The following is a 6,000-nucleotide window of genomic DNA, read 5'->3' as shown; positions in this document are numbered from 1 at the left end:
AAACGAGCGTCCCTGGGCTATATGTGGGCACGCCACACAGCCACTACAGTGAAAACACCCGACGGGACACCGGAGCCATGTTTCTTTGGTGTCTTGACTCTCACTGAAGTGGCTGTGGACTAGGTGATCTTTGAGGCTAAGGCCCCTACGGTACGTAATTTGTGCTGTCTCAGAGACTACATTTTTAATATCAGGGTCAAGTAGGAGAACATCCCAATGTTTTCTCAGCACCTGTTTTACCTCTTCTGTTGCACCGTCGAAGGTGCCTATGAGGCGTATGGGACCACTGTTTGTTGTTTTAGGTTTCGGGTACAGTAGTTCATCCCGGTTGCTCTCACAGGCTCTTTTATATGCTGATCTGAGAACTATGTCAGGATAGCCCCTCTCACGAAATCTGCATCGCAGGTCATTTGCTTGTTGTTTAAAGTCCCCCCAAGTGGAGCAGTTCCTCCTAACCCGTAGGTACTGTCCTACCAGTATCTCTTTCTTCAGGGGTTGTTGGTGATGACTAGTCCAATGCAGAAGCGAATTTGTGGAGGTGGGCTTCCTGAATGTTCTTGTTTGTATCATGTCCTCCTTACCCCTTGATATTTCAATGTCAAGAAAGGGCAGAGTGTTAGTTTTAAACTCTGAGGTAAATTTCATATTGATGGAATTTACATTCAGCTCCTGTACAAAGTCTGCAAAGTCCCTTTCCTTGCCGTTCCAGACAACAAAAATGTCGTCTATGAATCTGGCCCATGTGGTTATAGATGAGATATGGTTGCCGGGTACATCACTAAATACCAGGGTCCGTTCCCACCAGCCCAGGAACAAATTAGCATACGATGGGGCACAAGAACTCCCCATCGCGGTGCCCCTGAGCTGGTGGTAAAGGATCCTGTCAAACAAAAAGTAGTTCCTTGTCAAGACAAAATCCAATAGGCTCAATACAAATGTATTGTGGGGGTGAAATTGTCGTCCCCTCGTACTAAGGAATGTCTCCACTGCCCTCATTCCCAAAGTGTGGGGTATGGAGGAATACAGGGCTTCTACGTCAATTGAAGCCAGAGATGTGCCTTCCTCCAAAGATACCCCCTCCAGGCGACCCAAAAGATCACTCGTGTCTCTCAGGTACGAGGGCAGTGTCTTTACAAACTGTGCCACCTTCTACAGTTTACCAAAAATTCACAAAGGTGGTACTCCTCTAAAAGTACGCCCCATTGTATCAGGTGTTAACAGTCTGACCCAAAATGTGGAGATCTATCTAGACCATATCTTTGCACCGTTTGTAAAGACACTGCCCTCATACCTGAGAGACACGAGTGATCTTTTGGGTCAACCGGGATGAACTACTGTACCCGAAACCTAAAACAACAAACAGTGGTCCCATACGCCTCATAGGCACCTTCGACGGTGCAACAGAAGAGGTAAAACAGGTGCTGAGAAAACATTGGGATGTTCTCCTACTTGACCCTGATATTAAAAATGTAGTCTCTGAGACAGCACAAATTACCTACCGTAGGGGCCTTAGCCTCAAAGATCACCTAGTCCACAGCCACTTCAGTGAGAGTCAAGACACCACTGTAGTGGCTGTGTGGCGTGCCCACATATAGCCCAGGGACGCTCGTTTTGTGGCAATGTCACTGGAACAACATACCAAATTAGACACTTTGTGAATTGCCGCACTAAGGGTGTGATATACAAGGTAAACTGTGAATGTGGCCTGGAAATTTGTGGGCAAGACCACTCGTGAGCTGCGGCGACGAGTGGGTGAACACCTGGGCGACATAAGAAATGACAGAGACACACCCTTGGCAAAACATGTCAATGGGATACACGGAGGCGACTTTTCTGGCCTGAAATTCATGGGGATTGAGGTGGTCCCACGACCAAGGCGGGGAGGGGATTGTGATAGGAGGGTCTTGCAGAGAGAAACGTTGTGGATCTTCCAGTTGAAAACGGTGGCTCCCATGGGATTGAATGAGCAACTGTCATTTAGCTGCTATATTGATCCCTGAGTGTCCTGGATTGTCACCAACCCTGGCGTCCCTATCCCCTCGCCTTCCCCATTGTTTATATTTTTATATTTATATCTATATGAGCATTATGTGATGTCTGGGTCTTAAACTGGGAGAACTGCTAAATTCGGGCTGAGGTATAGCTAATTGTAATCATGTCAGATATCATGAGGACCAGCTCTATAAACTCCTATATGCAATCCTGGGGTCCACTGACCTTGCAGACCCTTGGGATAATGATTTTACTGGAGCAATGTGTATGGTGGACCAGGATTGCCTGCTGGTCTTACTGATACATTGCGACGAACCTGCCTGCCGATGACGTGGATATCTTAGAGCGGCTCCGGGCGGCGCACAGGCTTTGGCAGCTGTGATACTGACCGTTTGCATGTTGAGGTCTCCGCCCCCGGAAGACGTCTGGTTGTTTGAGCGGTTGCCCTGCAGTGATGACATGCTGCCGGTGACGCGTTATACTACCCTACCTCGTGAGATTTCCCTACCCTCTGACTTCCTGTCGCATGAGCGATGACGTCGGGGGGCGTGTCTCACTTTTCTCCATCTGCGCATGCCCAAAAGGACACTCTAGTGAAAAGCTCAAGGCTGAACTTAGCAGCACGCCGGGAACCTGCGCATGCGTCTGGGAGCCAAGGTAGGGAAAAATCACGGGTCAGTGCGCAAGCGCAGTTAACTCATTAAAATCCACCCGATATACACGCCTGCGCAATGTGATGGTAGGGGAAAATTACGTCCCAGTGCGCAAGCGCCGAGGGTAAGCATGAATATCCATGCCAAAAGCACTTTTAACCCTTTGCAGGAGCTATTCTCATATTGGTTCTTGACTGATTGTCCTCCTATATATAGGTTCTATTATATAGGGGGTCTGTCTGCACAGTATATGGGGGGGGGGGGGGTCTGTCTGCACAGTATATGGGGGGGGTCTGTCTGAGCAGTATATGGGGGGGGGGGTCTGTCTGCACAGTATATTTGGGGGGCTGTCTGCACAGTATATTTGGGGGGCTGCCTGCACAGTATATTTGGGGGGCTGTCCTGCACAGTATATTGGGGGGCTGTCTGCACAGTATATTTGGGGGGCTGCCTGCGCAGTATATTTGGGGGGCTGTCTGCACAGTATATTTGGGGGGCTGCCTGCACAGTATATTTGGGAGTCTGTCTGCGCAGTATATAGGGGGCTGTCTGCACATTAAATGGGGGGGCTGTCTGCGCATTAAATGGGGGGGGCTGTCTGCGCAGTATATGGGGGGGCTGTCTGCGCAGTATATGGGGGGGCTGTCTGCACAGTATATGGGGGGGTCTGTCTGCGCATTAAATGGGGGGGGCTGTCTGCGCAGTATATGGGGGGCTGTCTGCGCAGTGTATTGGGGGGCTGTCTGCGCAGTGTATTGGGGGGCTGTCTGCGCAGTGTATTGGGGGGCTGTCTGCGCAGTGTATTGGGGGGCTGTCGCACAGTATATGGGGGGGCTGTCTGCGCATTAAATGGGGGGGCTGTCTGCGCATTAAATGGGGGGGCTGTCTGCGCAGTATATGGGGGGCTGTCTGCGCATTAAATGGGGGGCTGTCTGCGCAGTATGGGGGGCTGTCTGCGCAGTATATGGGGGGCTGTCTGCGCAGTATATGGGGGGCTGTCTGCGCAGTATATGGGGGGCTGTCTGCGCAGTATATGGGGGGCTGTCTGCGCAGTATATGTGGCGCTGTCTGCGCATTATATGGGGGGCTGTCTGCGCATTATATGGGGGGGCTGTCTGCACATTATATGGAGGGGCTGTCTGCACAGTATATGGGGGGGGCTGTCTGCACAGTATATGGGGGGGCTGTCTGCGTAGTATATGGGGGGGCTGTCTGCGCAGTATATGTGGCGCTGTCTGCGCAGTATATGGGGGGGCTGTCTGCGCATTATATGGGGGGGCTGTCTGCGTAGTATATGGGGGGGCTGTCTGCTCAGTATATGGGGGGCTGTCTGCGCAGTATATGGGGGGGCTGTCTGCGCAGTATATGGGGGGGCTGTCTGCGTAGTATATGGGGGGGCTGTCTGCGCAGTATATGGGGGGCTGTCTGCGCAGTATATGGGGGGCTGTCTGTGCAGTATATGGGGGGGTGTCTGCTCATTATATAGGGAGGTCTGTGCAGTATATGGGGGGGGGCTGTCTGTGCAGTATATGGGGGGGGGCTGTCTGTGTGGTACGGTATATTGGGGGATGTATGTGCAGCATATTTGGGGGGGGCAGTGTATTATATTTGTGGCCTGTGTGTTAGATGTGTACAACCCTATTTTAACAAAAAAAAAAAAAAAAATTCCCTATATCTCCTATGCCATGGCATGTTTTTTGCTACGAAACTGCAGTCATCTCGTCACTTGGAGAAGGATGAGAAGCGGCCCCCATCCAGAGGGACACACCTGCCACCAAATCCGTCTCTCACTGGATTCTGTAATCCCCGTCTGCTGTGTATGTGCGCACCGTCCGTCTGCTGCACTGCGTCTGTTCTGCCATTTGCTCTAACCATTTTAATAAAAAAAAATGGTGTCACAACTCTGACCAGCATGTTCTCCTATGGAACACGAAGTACCTGAAGTGGAATGAAGAAGCCCATGTTTGAGGCCTGCGCCCTGGCGGGAGCATTGAAGGGGCATCTGACAGGTGACGAGCTGCTCCTGTGTACTGTGATCACCGCGAGTTCAGAGGTCGGCAACCATAGGCCGTCCACATGCTGTGAATTACATCTCCCATCATGCTGGTAAAGTATTATGGGAGGTGTAGTCCAAAACATCTGGAATACCAAATGCGTATGAATGAAAAGCATGGTGTGTGACTGGTCAGTAACAAGGGTTGAAGCCTTGACGTGGCGTTACTGCTCACATGTGTATCCATGTGCCAATTCAACCAATGTGAGTGACTGTAATTAATACTGATTAGGTAACTATAAATACTGTGACAATGGAGAATTAAACGACCGTATCTCCTACACACTGCTTACACCGTGACCGTATCTCCTACACACCGCTTACACCGTGACCGTATCTCCTACACACTGCTTACACCGTGACCGTATCTCCTACACACTGCTTACACCGTGACCGTATCTCCTACACACTGCTTACACCGTGACCGTATCTCCTACACACTGCTTACACCGTGACCGTATCTCCTACACACCGCTTACACCGGACCGTATCTCCTACACACCGCTTACACCGTGACCGTATCTCCTACACACTGCTTACACCGTGACCGTATCTCCTACACACTGCTTTCACCGTGACGTATCTCCTACACACTGCTTACACCGTGACCGTATCTCCTACACACTGCTTACACCGTGACCGTATCTCCTACACACTGCTTACACCGTGACCGGATCTCCTACAACACTGCTTACCACCGTGACTGTAATCTCCTACACACTGCTTACACCGTGACCGTATCTCCTACACCCTGCTTTCACTGTGACCGTATCTCTACACACTGCTTACACCGTGACCGTATCTCCTACACACTGCTTACACTGTGACAGTATCTCCTACACACTGCTTACACCGTGACCGTATCCCTACACACTGCTTACACCGTGACCGTACTCCCTACACACTGCTTACACCGTGACTGTATCTCCTACACACTGCTTACACCGTGACCGTATCTCCTACACACTGCTTACACCGTGACCGTATCTCCTACACACTGCTTACACCGTGACCGTATCTCCTACACACTGCTTACACCGTGACCGTATCTCCTACACACAGCTTACACCGTGACCGTATCTCACCTTTTGGACTCTTGTACACGACTATATGCACTAAAACATGTATAGTGATAGTTAACGGGCGATATTGATTGTGCGTACAGGAGCACATGGCATCTTGATGTTGTTCATGTTGTGCCTCACAATGGGCTATTGTCCCGCATTCATATTATCTATTCTCTATTCGTGCTAAACAATAGCCCCACCTGAAGCTCGACTTGCGCAGCATCAGTGTAATCTA

Source organism: Bufo gargarizans, chromosome 9 (assembly GCF_014858855.1).
Source record: "Bufo gargarizans isolate SCDJY-AF-19 chromosome 9, ASM1485885v1, whole genome shotgun sequence".
Classification (NCBI taxonomy): domain Eukaryota; kingdom Metazoa; phylum Chordata; class Amphibia; order Anura; family Bufonidae; genus Bufo; species Bufo gargarizans.
This window is presented reverse-complemented; position numbering follows the sequence as displayed.